The sequence below is a fragment of the Enhydra lutris genome, unplaced genomic scaffold (assembly GCF_002288905.1).
Source record: "Enhydra lutris kenyoni isolate GAN:26980312 unplaced genomic scaffold, ASM228890v2 scaffoldscaffold20, whole genome shotgun sequence".
In the NCBI taxonomy this organism is placed as follows: domain Eukaryota; kingdom Metazoa; phylum Chordata; class Mammalia; order Carnivora; family Mustelidae; genus Enhydra; species Enhydra lutris.
In genome coordinates, this window is record NW_019154104.1 from 29,874,128 (window position 1) to 29,889,342 (window position 15,215).

At 56.7% G+C, this 15,215-nt stretch overlaps 1 long non-coding RNA gene across 2 annotated transcripts; it reads left to right on the plus strand.

Annotated features, from left to right (window-relative positions):
• The first annotated feature begins 2,050 nt into the window (after nt 1–2,050).
• LOC111148704 lies at nt 2,051–11,647 on the plus strand. 2 transcript variants are annotated; one of them, XR_002640712.1, is made up of 5 exons: nt 2,051–2,151; nt 4,728–4,804; nt 5,042–5,806; nt 7,549–7,662; nt 11,629–11,647. It is a non-coding gene; the product is annotated as an uncharacterized LOC111148704 (long non-coding RNA). The 2 variants fall into 2 exon arrangements; XR_002640713.1 differs by lacking the exons at nt 7,549–7,662; nt 11,629–11,647 and having other exon boundaries at nt 4,728–4,831; nt 5,042–5,703.
• Nucleotides 11,648–15,215: the final 3,568 nt, after the last annotated feature.

A 15,215-nucleotide genomic window follows, 5' to 3' on the forward strand; every position in this document is an offset into this window, starting at 1 on the left:
AGGCCGGGGGCTCCTCCCAGAGCATCAGCTCCTTCCTTTTGGGGCTGCAAGGCTGACGCCAGGAGGCACTGTCTCTAGGGCGGCCTCCAGGGGCCCTGAATGCGTGGCTACTGACGCTCTCTGGTGGCCGCCTGGGCTCCCACGCAGGCCTCCCACGCGTGGAGGGCGAGCGGGAGCCCCCGTGACAATGCGCACCCCTTCGCCTCTGCCCCCGAGAGGCTAGCAACCGGGCCTGCTGGCGTCTGATTGGCTGCGCAGGCCTGACGACAGGGGCTCCTGGACGCTGATTGGTCCCGGGCCGCTCCGGCTGTTTCCTAGCTATTAATACTGAGGCTAATAAACGTTCTCCTGTTGACAAGGATGCTCGGAGCCATGATTTTTTGAAGCTTTCTTGACGTCTGCGGCTGGTGCAGGCCTTTCTGTCTCGCGAGTTTTGATGGGGGGACGCTAGTCTCTGGGACTCCTGGCGTGCTCCGCAGACTGTAAATTGGGTGTTCTCCCCCCGCAACATTATCTGACACTTTAGGGTTGGCACCCCGCTATGCCCCTAAAGCTCGCTCTGTCTTAGTCTCCCCAGCGGCGCAACCGCTCACCTATAAACGAGCCCCCCGCCCAAGGCTCGGGGTCTTTCGTGACCTGGTGGTCCACTTCCACCTCCCTTACGGATAGCTCCGTCCCTTCTTTTCAGCCCCGGAGTCTCCTGTGTGTGTGAAAGCCACCGCGCAGGATCGCTGGGCACGGCGGGGGGCGGAGGGGGGTCGCTCTGAAGCTGCTCTGAGACCCCCCTCACCCCCCGCCAAGTAGTGCGGGACGGAGCTGTTCTAACTTGATAGTCCCCGCAGGCCCCTCTGCCTTTCCCCTTCGGGACCCATCGCTCATTCTCACCCCTCTTCTGTCACTAGGCGCTTCATCCTTGCCCTCCCGGCTGCCACCCACCTGTCACCCTAAGATAGATCCCCAGTCCCTTTCAACAGCATTTTGACCTTTTCGAGAGGACATTTGATTGACGGCCCTGCCCGCTTTGCCACTCGGTGCCCGGCAGAGCTGCTGAAGGCACCACCTGTTACGGATTAAATCTCATGTGCCAAGTCCCGGAGCACAAGGCCGTGCAGCTATGCTCGGCCGCAACATGTGTCGCTGCCTGTTTCCCCGGGGCGGCACAGGGAGGGGGGCTGGCTTTTCAAAGTGTCCGTGCGGGGGAAATCACCTCGATTTTGGGGGGTATCCCACGTGTCTCCACGTGGGACACGATCTTCCTCGAAAAGTACTTTCCCTAGAGGGACACGGCTCATGTCTGAATTATTATTACGACCCCGGTTTGAGGGGGGTACCCCCTTGTTAACATGTAGGAAACGGACCCCCTGACAGAGGAAGGGACATTGCCAGGTTCTCGTGCACAGGTTGTAAGCGGCAAAGCCCGGGACTCAAAACCCGTTTTTTGTTTTTGTTTTTTTTTTCCCCTCCCTGACTCGGAGATGCAAGGCTGTGCCGAGTCTTCCATGTCAAAGATAACCAATCAGAAATGGACGGGTGGGCTAAAAGGGGGTGACAGCCGCCACTTACATGTGGGTACTGGTTCTCCTGCTCGGGGCATTTTATTTTCCGGGACAATAAGCAGAAAGCATCATTTTCCTTTCCCTAAGACGCATCCTCTGGTAGAGGTTCCGAAATAGTCAGGTGTGTGATGTGCCGCCCCCAGCGCCCCAGCTTTACCCTCGGCCCGCCTGAGGAAAACCATCCCTTGTCCCGTTCTCCCAGCAAATTGTGCAGCCAGATCGCCGTGCTCGGCGAGCGGGGCTCGGGTAGGGCAAAAAGCACCAGCGAACACAGGGTGTTGGTCATGGCGGCGAGGGGCACTGCGGCAGATTTTTTTTCCTCCCTTCTTTGCTGCAATCTGGGTGCGGCTAGAGCAATTTGTCATAGAATCTGGGGGGCTCATTTTTCCGGCCAATCACTTTTGGAGAAATGAGCGCATTGCAGCAGAATGCGCTGACGTCAGAGACCACCCCTTCTGCGCTTCCATATAAACCCCACCCAGCCAGCCCCTAGCGCAGACGGCGGAGAGCGGAGATGGAGCGCGCCTTGGCCCGCTGGCCTCGGCTGCAGCTCCTCGGGAGAACCGGGGCGCCCACGCGAGAATCTCCCCACCTGGTGAGTGGTTGGCCATCCTTGCCTGGAAGGATGTGCAAATCGAAGATGACACCCCTTCGAGGTTGGGCTCTGTCCTCCTGGACATGCCGATGACAGACGCCGGGGACCTTCTCTCGAAGGCGGCCACCTCGCCTGGTCCCCGAGTGTCGGTGATGAAAATTCTGTCAGGCAGAAAGATCTCGAGGCACATTTTCCTGGGGGGGGGGGGGATCAGGGCCCTTTTCTCGTCCAGACCCTCAGCTTGAGGGTCGGCTGGGTGGTAGGGGTTTAGATGACGCCCGAATCCGATCAGATCCCCGTTAGAATCCAGTGTACCGCAGTCACTGGGGTCCAAAACCCTGATTTTCTGTGCTCGAAGGCACCTTTAGAATCCCGGTGGGTGGGAGCTATGGCGGCGGGTGCATTATGCATGCCCCCGAGTCGGGGGGCAAGAGCACCTAAAGAGAAGAATCTCCCAGGTAGATGCCCCCCCAATTTTTGGCCAGGTTCTTGGTGGCCCGTAGGCGTGAGGGGTGCAGGTTCCCGTCCGCAAGGGATTGCGAATCCAAATGCCCAGGTTTCGTGCAGAGCAGACTCCAGTCAAAATTTAGAGTAAAATTGCTAACTGTTAATCATCTGGTTCCCCCGATCAGTCACTTTATTAGTGGAAAGATATGGCGCCCAAGTGCAGACCCATCAGAAGCCCCCTAGGACCAGTTCCGTAGAGAAGGGCGGCTGGGGGGAAGGTCACGTCACTGGGGGCACTGGCAGAATAGCAGGGTGGTGGGTTGGGATGCAGAGAAGGCCGTGTCCTTGGGGCTGGGGGAGGCTAATCTAGAGGGAAGAGAGAAATACAGAAAAGGGGGCGTGTTGGGGTTGTCCAGGCGCTGGGAGTTGGGAAATGGGGGCCGGGGGTCTTTCTAGCATTGCATGATGGTCGTTACAAGATTCTGACATGTTGCGGGATTTTGAGTTTTGATAAAGTCGTCTTTTGCCGTTTCCTTTGTCCCTGTCAAGCCCCCCCACGCCGCCCCCTCCCCACTCTGGGCCGGCAGCCTCGGGCGGGGGGGGGGCGCGCGAGCGGGTTGCTACGTGGCAGGTTTCTGGAAGGTTCTCTTGCTGGCCGCCAGAGGGCGCTGGTGGCACTGCGGAATTTTGGGGGGCGGGGTGGCGAGGGGAGGTGGCCTTTGTTCTTCTGCTGGAGGGGGTCGAGCGCGGGATTTACTGGAGAATTCTGGATTCGTTTACCTGAGGGGGAAATGTTTTAAGATCCCGGGGTTCCCTGGGCAGCCGCTGGAGCGTTGGCGCCGGGTGGAGATGGCGTGATTCGCGCGGGCTGTGTGACTTAGGGGGTCGTGGAAGAGCGTGGACGCAGATTAGTTGATCTTAGCGGGCTTTGGTTTTGGGGGTCTTAACAAGAGGATGTGGCGCATTTGAGCAAGATGAAGGGGTCGACAGGTTGTGGAGTAGGTGTCGTCGCGCGGTCTGGAGGTTCTTGCTGTGGCGAGCTGAGATCACGGGGCGGGGGGAGGTCGGTGGTGCTCTGGACGATTTTAGGTGGGTTTGGCTGCCTGCGTATTATTTTTTAGCGATAGTATTTTGTATCATGTGTCCAGAAGCCCCGCGAATGAGTGGAAACGGTGTATCGAGAACTGGGTCTTTATAATTTTAATTAATTTATGTTTAATTGGACTTACCGAAGGTCAGAGCCAAGATTTCTGTGTTTTCACTTAATAAAAGTGGAATCGTGTTCTGGAAAGATCCTTGGCGAGTGCCTTCTCGGTAGCCTTACGTGTCTCTGATGCAGGGTGACCCCCCTCACAGTTGGTGCCGAAGGGCCCCTGGACGTGTGTTGGGGGGGCGCTGATCGATGTCCACAGGTGGATTCTGGCATGCTATGGCGGGTGTAGTGTTTCGAGGACATAGTGGCCCTGCGCGATGTGCTGGTGTGGGCTGTGGCCTTCCCCCACCCCAGCCCCAGACCTGTTGGGCGCCCCCCCCCCCCGTTCTATGCCAGCTGTGCCCCTGGCAGCTGTGCGCCAGGCGCTGCGGGGGCGCGGGAGGCTCTGCTGCGCGCGCGCGCCGCAGGTGGCTGCGCTCCTGAGTCCTGGGTGCTGGACGCGCGCCCCCTAGCGGTCTGTGCCTGCAAATGGCTCGCGGCCCGCTAGACCTGGCTCCAGGTTGCGCATGCGCACACTGCTAACACTTGCGCTCTGTCAATCAAGTCTTCCTTACCCCCTCCCACTTCTCTCCCTCCTCCCCTTTTCAGTTCTTTCCTTTCTACCCCTCCCATTTCTCCTCTTCCTCCTCCCCTCTGCTTTTCCTCCTCCCTCTTTTCTCCTCCCCTTCCTGTCTCCCCTTCCCTCCTCCCTCCTCCCCCCTCCTCCCCCTCCCTTTCCTCCTCCTTCGATTCTCCTCCCTCTTCCCTCCTAACTCCTCCCTCCTCCTGCCCCCTCTTTCCCACTGCTCCCTCCCTCTCCCTCTGACTGCCCCCTCCCTCTCCCTCTGACTGCCCCCTCCCTCTCTCTGCTGTTCCTGTGCTGACCGTTAGAGGTCATCAAGATGGTTTCTAATCCGGCCCCCTTCCCGTGCCATAGGGTCTCTTCAGGGATGACATCACCTGTTCACCTCCTTGTCTTCAAGGACCACCTCCCGATGCCACGCTGCTGCCAAGGTGCTCGTTGATCACCTCCCCCTGATGGTACCTTGGCCCCTCTTTGAGGAACTGTATAACAACCTGCCGGGCAGAATCCCCACCCCTGCCGCCCTCCCTGCACACCCCCAGACCCATTAGCAATTAAAAGACCATTTTAAATTTTAACTGATTAATTTTAGTTATAATTCATTTAAATTTAATTACTACGTAGACTTGGGCTTTTAAGTGGGGCCTCTAACCTTTGATCAATTGCAGAGGCCACTAGGAGCTCCGACCCCTGGATGGCACCAGCATACAAAGCAGCCACTGGCAGAGACCACCCCCCCACGCCCACACCACCAGGACGAGAATGACTGAGGATGAAGAGGACCAGAACCGACCAGCCAGCTCTTCCCTCTTGGCCGAATGTTTAAACCAATGCCCTAGTGAGGGGGCATTGGTCATTAACCCCTGACCTTTGCTATGCTTATGCCTTGATGCTCTGAATACTTTTCTATAAGTCTCTACTTGTGTTCACTTGCCAGCGACCTGGAGTGTTTCCCTCCCCAAGGAGTTGTCAGTCTTTCTCCGCTGACAACCCCCTTGTTGCCTGTATGATGTACTGAACGGAAGGATCCCTTTGGGAACTTCTCAGGAGGGGGACCTGGGCCAAGGGCTCGACCAGCATCTCACTGGCAATTCCAAGGCCCGGGGTGGGCTTCTGGAATGAGCATGTGCCCTGACGCCTGGCTACCGAACTGCCAAGGGCCTCCCCACCTCTCCCCACCTCTTCTCAGATCTCCCTGTTCTTTCTGGGGAATGGGGACAAGAAGAGCAGCCTCCCAGGGTTGTTGTGAGTATTGAATGATATAAAACCACCTCAGGCAGGGCTGGGCATAGAGGAGGTGGTCAGCAAATGTCTGTTGAAAAAGTTTGGTAGGTCGGTCCCTTCCCACCCCTGTCACTCTCGTCTCATGCTTCTCGTTTATTCTCCCACAGCGCTCCAGGCAGCCCCTGTCCACAGGGCTCTCCTTGAAGCAGGTAGGGGTCCACCGAGATGGGCGTTGGGCAGACCTGAGTACGAACATGAACTTCACATGTGGTCATTTCCAGAGCACTTTCTATGTTCTATGAGTGTCTTATTTCCGTGTTGTACACACATATGAATGAAGCAGCCGCATTTACAGATGAGAATGGGTTTGACATTGATTGGAGGGATTTTAAAAGAGTCGGGGTGGGGGGTTGGGGGCGGGGTGGTGGAAGAAGAGGACTTAGGAGAAGCAAGTGCCCCCTCCCACAGCACAGGACACACTCACATTCACAGCAGGGACACTGAGGTTGGAGGAGTGTAAGTGTTTTGTCACATTGTTGGCAAGAGAAGGGGTCAGAGTTGGACCCTGGGTGCCCTTGTGGCCGCCCCTTACCTCCCCTGGGCCCAGAGTTGTACTAAGAGCCTTTTGATTTCCAATCAGGCATTTGACAGTGGGATAGCCTCTTTGAAATCCCAGCTGTCAAGCATGGTCTGGGGAGGGTGGGGGGTGGAGGGCATCTGGGTGGCCCTGTGCTGGTGCCGTGTGCTGGTTCCACCTCTCAATGACTGGTGTGACCTTAAACAAGTCACTTAACTTCTCCAAGCCCCAGTCCCTTTCATGGGCTAAATGGGGATTTAAAAAAAAAAAAAAACAAAAAACACCCGCATTTATCTACCCCACAGGGCGCTTTTGAAGACCAAATGATGTAACCACCGTGAAAGTGCTTTGTAAATCGCTGTGGAAATTGCTAGATACTTAACTCCCAGCGTTAGTGCCTCGTGGTGCACATGCCCAACCCCATTCTCCCTCAGTAATAACGGCACCCAGTAGGTGCTGCATGTGTTTGCGCTCAATAAATAAATTTCAGAGTAAATAAAAGCAGAATTAATTCAACAAACATTTTCTGGAACGCCGACAATATGCCCAGCACACCAGGCCTGGTATGTGATCCAAAGATGATGAAAACAGTCTCCTGGAAGCTAATTGGGGTCCTCCTTCGACCCGCACTTTCTTTCGTCCCCTTTTAAGCCAACCAGTTTTGTCCGGACAAGACAAAAACAACTCGGGCGCTTTAGAGACGCCCGGCTCCATGGAGACAATAGCTCCCGGGCATCTAAAAGGGCCTGATTGGATTATGTGGCAAATAGAAGGTGGAAGGGTGACTTGGAAGGTGACAAATGAAGTGGGCGGAGAGCCGCTTTGAGTTAATCCAGGCTATTAGGAGGGAACCTTTTGTCTTCCAGGGGCTGCCGGGAGCTTTTACCACTGGTTTTTACATCCTTAATGTAAGGACGCATAATTTATGGTCAGTGAAAACCCAGGCCCCGTGAGGTTTGAGTGGGCCTAACGATTGCGCGTCCTGCTCCCAGTGAGTAATTAGAGCGAACATTATGGCCCCCTTTGCGGTCCGCAAAGGCCTTTTGATAATCACGATTCATTTGAACCTCACAACTCCCTGTCCCGACCCCGGGGCTGGCCTGCCACCTCCAAGGGGAACAGAGGTCATCAAGGTCTTCTTCCAGGTTGGGGTCCTACGGCACATTTGCACCCTTATCACCTCTTGGGTAGTGAAGGAAGAGAGGTGTCTACGGCGTTGGTCTCTCCTGTCTCAGGCCTACCTGTCTCTCCTGGCACTCACTAGTTCTTTCCTCTCAATTCCTAATTTTGCTCTCTCCACAGCCGGGAGCCTCCCAGGCCCCCTCACTGTCCCCCCTTTCCAGCCACTACAGCCTGTCTCTTTCCTTTTCGCAGCCAAGCTTCTCGAAAGGCCTGTCTACACTTGCTGTCTTCCTTCCTCACCTCCAATTTCCTCTTCAACCCACTGCTTCCTGACTTGTTCTGCTCCGTCGAACGACCCTACCTCAGGTAATGACTTTTCTGTCACTTGACTCTGGACACGTTTCCAGCTCACGGACACATGGACACATTTTCATTTCTTGGCCTTCATGTGGCTTTCGGCTCTGGTTCCCTCCTGTTGGCCTATACTCCTCACAGAATCACCAGCTCCTGGCTTCCCTCATTCTTAGCTTCTCCTAGGACCTGGGGTATCCACAGCTCTCCTGTCTGGAGCCTGCCTCTTAGCGTCTTGCAGGGTTCGAGGCCTGGCTGAACCACCTGGTGTTGAGGCCTAGGGGTTAGTCATTTCTTCCAAGCCACTTTTTTCTCAGTTCTGGAATAGAGTTACTACTCTTTACCTGGCAGGTCAGGTGGATGTGTCACAGGGAAGAACCAGACACTAGTCGAGGGACTTGAAATAAGGTCAGTAAAATGTTCGTGAGAAAATTGGAGTCCCCGTCCACTTTTCTGACAGGTTAAGTTCCCACGGGGAGAACCAGAGAGAGAAGAAAGATGTGGGGGGTGGGGGTGAGATGGGGGAAGCGTAGCAGAGAAAAAAAAAGTAAGAAAAGACACTAGAGGCCCCCAAAAGTGGGGAAGGGAGCCTTAGAAAAAATACGGAACTCTACCAAAAACCCATCCAGTGAAAGGTTTCCTCTCGGGTCGGGTCTGGCTCAAAGAAAGTAAACAGGAAAAAGGCTTTAAATTGATTATCCCAGTGACAAATCCCAGGAAGCTTTCAAGTCAAATTGCCCCATTTTGGGTTTTTAACTCCTTCTATCAAGTTGAACCTCTTTAGGTCCCGCATCCTGGCTAAGCCCTCCCCCAGCCCCCCTCGCTGGTGATTAAGTCCCGAAGGTACGCGACGCCTTTCAGGGATGAATGGCCCACAGAAAGCGCCCTCCCCGTCTCCCCCAGCGGTGGTTTTCTGTTTTATTCCACTTTCCGCCCTTTCCCCTTAATGAACGCAGGGCTAATCTTGGGCCTTGTCAAGGAAGAGGCCGCGGACTTAATGAGGTAGCTGCTGGATTCCAATATTCGTCTCATAAGGAGCCCTTCTTTGTCTGGGGAGGAAAAACACACTGATTATCATAATGAGGTGAGCCGGCGTCCGCAGGCAGGGCCGACCGGGGCTGAGGCCACACTTCTAATTCTGGTGCTGGAGCCCGGGTTTCATGTGCTCCTCATTTAAGGCTTTGCCTCTGTCCCAGTCAGGGGTCCATTGAGCGGGGTTGAAAGTTGAAGGCTGCTTTGGGGAGCCCGCCGCAGATAGGACTGCTTTGCAGAAAGTTCCTTTGTTCGACCCTTACTACACACAGATGTAGCAGGGGTCCCGGCCCTCCGCGCCTCGTGGATTCATTGTCTGAGAAGCCTGGGAATGGAGGGATGCGTGTTTTCTGCTAGAGCACGGCCCTGACTTGTTTCGGGGCTCACGGATCATTAAAGACTTCATAATCTACCTGTAGGACCCATGGAATTGTCCCAAGGTTGACACTGACCTGGAAAGCCCCATCCTCATCAAGAAATATTGGTGCCCCTCCCACCGCCCAGCCCCTGCCCTTGGAGTAGTGAGGTTCGGGGTTCACCTTTGCCTCCCATGTACTGCTGCACATGAACTTCAGAGGCCCGGGGATTTGTCAGGATCACTCGGAGTCAAGTGCACAGAGGGGACGTTACAGCTCAGATCTGGCAGCAGAACCCACAGCCCTGCTTTTACCCGCTTCATACCGACCTACTCCATATGTCCTGTGCACCAGTGGAAGGACCCCCACCAAGCTTCTGTCCTGATCTTTGAACTCCCCAGAGCCCATCGATGTCTTTAGAGCAGGTATTCCCACCCCCTAAGTCTGACAACTGCCCCTCTGTGTCTGAAGTTCTGGGCTTTTCTCACCCCAAGACTGATCAAGATCAGATCACTCCCAGTTAAGCACCAGACTGTAGCCAGACCTTCAGCCAGATGGAGAACTAAAGGAGAAGGGAGGTGATGGGAACGAGGGGAGGAGGCTCACAGTTCTCTGTTGGCTAAAGGTTCTCTGGCATCACGGCCCAGAATTCGTTTAAAAATCTGCGAACCCAACTTGCCGAGCACCTGAACCACATCCGAGGCTGTCCTAGGGACCCAGAGGTTGCCTGGGTGAGGGGGCCGGGTGAGGCTGAGCACCTCTGAAAGTAGGGATCCTACCAAAACCTACTGGTCTCAACATCCCTCATTAAGTCAATCCTGGAGGCTCTGGACTTCTAGGAAGAGGTGGCTTCCCCAGGTGGAAAAGCAGAGAATGCCTGAGGCCAGGAGACGCCCCCCACCATCCCATCCTGAGTTTCTGTTTTTCTCCTTTTCCTGCCCACCTCTGGTGTCCACCGCCTTCTTCCTCCTTCCATCACCCGTTTCCTGATTCGGTCCTCCGGGGGTGCCCTAGGCCAGCCCATTGCTTCCTCTGGGTGCTCCAGCCTCAGCTTGGCACTAAGTGGGGTTCAGTAAGAGTATGTGGGCTGTCTGTTTGGACAGGTGAGTCAGTGAAGGAACCGCCGTACTCGAGACGCTAGACGGGAGTCTTTGGGAACTGAGGAGCATCAGGCAAACGGGAGGAGGCTGGAATTAGTTCCTCTGAGGGGAGCGTGGGCACCGCCCTGCCCCCAAGCCCCATTTGAGCCGGGCTTTGCTGGCCCTGCCCCTTCACTCACTCAGGCGTCCATCCCGTCATCCAACAGTTGATCCTTACTGAACGAGCCCATTGCCCGGCCCCGGCTCAGCCCCAGCGTCCCTTAGCGTGTCCCTTGATGGCCTCTGCCCCCCCGGGAGGGCTGGCCGGGGGGTTGCTTCTGCGGAGGGCGGCCTTGTGCCACCGCAGGCGCTGGAGCAGCAGCAGCCTCTGGCTCTGGAGAAGGCCGGCAGAGGGGCGTGGAGGGTAGGCCTGCCTTGGGCCACTTGGCCCCGGTGACCTTTCATTTAAGCCCTGGGAGACACTTGGAGGTGCCCATCTCCAGGGCTCTGCCCCCTCCTTCCCTCTCTGCCTCCCGGAGATCCCACCCCCCATCCCGTAGCTGAGTGCTGACGGCTGCCCTCGCCCCCCGCCCTACAGCTCAGGACTGACGCGGGGGCGCAGGAATTGCTGTGGCGTGTGTGTGCCCCTCGGGCTCCGGTCCCCCAGGTCTCCCTCTTGAGTCGGGGTCTGTGACCCGGAACGCTCTGTGCTGGGGCCAAATGCAGCCCCTGTGCACCAGGCGTCGGCTGGAAACCTCCAGGGCGCTCTGCAGGCTTGCCCTCTGCCCGGTTGCCTACCTGCTCTGCTCTGTCTTGGTGGCCACTTGACCCTCTGCTTGCCACAGTCTGTCGCCCGGCCCGACCCATCTGCCCCTTCTCTGCACCTGAATCACTGGGCTCCTGACCCCCTGGGCCTCCGCTGTCGAGCCCGCCGCCTAGCTGGTTGGTTTTCCTTGCCGAGCCCACGCCTGCGGCTGCCTGGTCTGGTCTGCTTCCTCGTCCGCCTCTTGGCCTTCTCTGGGGTGTAAAGGCCCCTTCTCCAGCCTAAGGAGCCCTTCCCCTGTGTGGCCAGGGAACCGGTCCCCAGGGCCCACGGGACAGGCCCCTGCCGCCATGCTGCCTCCCGCAGCCATCCTCGGGTGCTTCCTCCCGTGGGGGGGGGTGGGGGCTCCAGGTGAATGGGGCTGCAGCCGGACCTCTGTCCTGCCCCTCCCCACCCCCGAGGCCCCTCGTCTCGTCCCCCTGGGTGTTAGCCACAGCCTGTCCCTGGGAGGCCTGGCTCTGCCGTGCCCCAGGCCTCACAGCCGGTATGGGGGCTACCAACTGGCCCATTGCTTCTTCACCTCTTCGTGTCCTTGCTCATCTCCACAAGCCACCTGCTTCCACCGAAAACCATGCGGCAGGTGAGACTCGGCTCGCTGCCTGTGTGTGTGTGCGCGTGTGCGTGCGTGTGTGTGTAGCTCCTCTGAAGTGCCAGCCTTGTCATAACCCCAATCTCCTGCATCTCCTGCAAGGTCAGCCCTGTCCCCGGCACATCGCCTGGGCTGGCAGAAGAACCCGATGAAAGAGGCCAGAACAGCCCCCAGAAGACCGCCGCCCTGCACCAGGGAGCCCGCCAAGCTGCCTGTCGCCAGTCCTGTGCCTCTCCACCTCCACCCGCTTTGGGGTGAGTGTCTTGCTTTCTCGCGACATCAGAATTTCACTAGTTTCAGCTCACACATCTCGATTCTAGAAGGTACACGTTTAGCCTGGGGAGGGGGCTACTACCAAGAGCAAATCTGCTCCACCGACCCTGCAGCCTGGCGGGGATCTGCAAACTGCCTGGAGTCTCTGGGACCGTGGCCGCATGGAGCCGGCACACGTGGGGCCCACCCGGGGCCGTGGCATGCTGTGGGCCGGGCACGGTAAGTGAGGGGTGTCCACAACGCTGACCACGGGCCCCCAAGAACCAGCTCAGGCCAGGCACACAGTAGGTCCCCAGTGCAGCGTGGCTAAGCACGGGAAGGAAATGAGGGACGGTACAGGTACCCTCTCTGGTCTCTGAGGCCCGGCCAGAGGGCCAGCATGGAGACGTGGAAACAGGAAAGCTTGTCTGTCGGTAGAAAACCTCTTTTCCCTGAAATCCAAAGCTATGTCAGTCCTCGTGAGTTCTCACACACCAGGCTTTGATAATGTCCTTTAATCACAGAGTAGTTTTTGAGTGAGTGCTTCTCTTGGCCCGTTTTCCTCACCCCTGAAATTGCAACGAGATGGAATGTTTGTGTCTGTTTAAATAAGATCAGTAATGGTGGGGAAGAAGAAAGCGGAGGGTTACAGCCGTGCGGCTCACACCAGAACGAGTCGTTTGTTTATCTGGCTTTCCTTATTCCAGACGCATCGATGGAGCCTCGGGGGCTCAGGGCTAGGGCTCTGCTGGGGTGCCTGAGACCAGCTTTGTCTTAGGGACTAGAGGGTCTAGCAGGGTTCCCTGGGAGATCCCACGTGGCCGCTGAGCAAGATGGCAGGAAGAAAGGAAGCTCGGCCGAGGGCACTTTTCCTTTTTCGGATCCCAGGAACCGAGTCCCATGAAGGGGCCTGGGGGTGGGGGCTGTTGGCAGAGTCAGCAAAGCAGGGGGCCGTGCTAGCTGACTCCGTCCGTGCCTGCTGTATCTCCCGCTTCATGCTCCTGGGGTAGCCCCTAGGCTGATAGATAAGGCCAGTCAGACTCCTGGGGTGGTCCAGGTGGGAGATGGGGAATGGCCTGGTGAGGCTAACTCAAGCCCACAGATATTTACAGAGCTTCGGGTGGGTCCCCCAGTGTCCCTGGGCCAGATGCCAGTGTCCCCCTTCGTCCCAGGGGTCCCCAGGGTTTGTGAGAGGGCCAGTGATGAGCAGAGCGGGGAGGGGGGCCTCCTCCAGGTGCCGCAGACCCCCAGGGTCTCTCACGCAGATTCCGTAATGCTCTCTCATCGCATGGAGGTTTCAGAGATAGGTCTACGCTGCCCTTCTCCCCTGGAAGGGAAATGGGTTGCGGATATTACTTTTCCACAGACCCCGTCAGTGTAGGCGACGAGGGGCGGAGGCCTCCGAGCCCAAGGACCGTTGTCTTTGCTTGATTTTGTTCCCTAGAGAGCCAGTTGGGCTGCCTAGAGGCGGGGAGTGTGTGCCCAGGGCTGAATCCAAGGAGGGGCACCAGGAAGGCTCTGCCCTGTGATATTTACTGCATAGTTGGCATTTGCTGAGCCGTTAGCAAGCAGGGTGACGTGGCAGAGAGAGAGGCCTGGGAGGGAAGCTTTACACAGGGCAGGATGCAGGTCGGGGGGCGGGGGCCTGGGGGTTTCGAGTTGGGTGTTGTATCTGGAGCTTCCCAGACAGATCCACAGAGCTAGTCTGAGCCAAGTGCCCATGGTTTCTGGATTCTTCTGGAGGGACATCTCAGCAGACCCTCCAGGTGGGCTGAGCTGAGGGGCGGAGTCACGGCTTAGGCAGGTGTCCAGCCCACCCCCAGCCTTTGCCAGCCCTGCCCCTCATCGTCCCCAGCAGGGTGGGATGGTGTCTCTTTGGGCCTGGCTGTGTCTCAGGTACACTCGTGAACGTTCCGTCTCAGGCAAATACACATTTTTGTGTGTGTCACATGTTACTTTGCATTTTGCACGTCGGTAAGCAGAAAATAAAGACTAGATCGAGTATTCTTCTCAATTAAAGGAGTTAAAACAGAACATCATCAATAATCAGCCTCACAGCCTCAGATTCCAGGCATTATTAAGTGTTGAAAGAAATGATCATTTTTGGGAAAGTTCTTTTTGTAGAGGGATTGGCCCACCCTTGAGTAGTCGGGTATGGGTTGGAGTCCCAGACAGGCTAGACATAGGGCAGAGGGCCCTGTCAGTGTGGCGGGAGGGGGTCTCTCTGTCCTGCCTCTAAGTGGATGCTCCGAGGAGGGCACAGATGTGTGGAGGAGATGGTGGTCTTGTCTGGAAGCTGGCGGTCCCATCCCACTGGCATCCCCCTGAGTGGGTGGGAAACGGAGCCTAGAACAGAGCGCAGCCCCTGTACTCATGGAAGGACACAGAGTCTTCCCACCTCGGCCCTGTGTCTTCCCACCTGCAGGTTGCTTGGGGGGGCGCTCCCTGCAGCTTTTGGGGCCCCCGACCTCATGCCTCCTGACTTGTGATTCAAACCCTGAATGCATTTCCAAGCACATTTCTCCAAATAATGTCAAAACCTGGCAAGACTTACGGGCAATGGGGTGCATGTGTTTCTTATTCGTTTACATGAAGTAACTTCAGTGTGTGTTTTATGAGCAATCTGACTTCCAGAAAGAGAAAAAAAATCGACCCATCTTTAATGAGCTTGCTAATGAATTTTTCCTTGAAAAGAAGGGGGCGGCTTTCCACAGAAGGGGGTGTGGAGAGAGACAAATTAAGGTTCCAAAGGGTTAAAGGGCAGTGGGTGATGGCGAGACCAGCGTTGTCAGCTGAATTGAGAAAGGCCTGCGGTCCTGGGGCAGCTTCTTTTTAGAAAACCCATGTTTAACACAGTGTGAGTCCATCCCGGGAGGGAGCGGTCCCCTTCCCTCCATGGCTTTAACCCCTGTCCTCTCTCCTATAGGGGAGAACAAGGAAGCATCGCCTGGTCTCCCATCTAGGGTGTGAGCAGATGGAAAATTCCGGAAAAGAGTTGTATCTTTCCAAACGAGGCCATCTTGAGTGTGGGTTCCCGTTTTGAAAGGGAGACATGAGTGTGGGCAGGGAAGGAGGGACAGCTCTCTCTATAGGGCCTGGTTCCCAGGGGAACCAGCTCTGCGTCCTGAGTGGCTTGAGAAGCCGGGCCCTTAGGGAAGTCTGAGGGACCGGGTGTTGCAGGGGCGTGTGAAATGAGTCTGTGTTTCAGAGCTAGGAAAGAGTTCAGAGAGCCCTTGGGGACTCTGTTGGGAGGTCTGTCCCCAGAGGTGTCCCCCACCAACCCCCTGGTCCCGGCGCCCTGCACCCTAGCAGCACCAGCGAGAGGGGTCCCAAGTTCAGTTGGACCAAGCGGAAGCAGGTGCGGAGTGGGGGGGGACTCCCCAACTGTGCCAGGGTGAGAGACCCATCTTTGAGGAGCCCATACATTCTGGAATTTC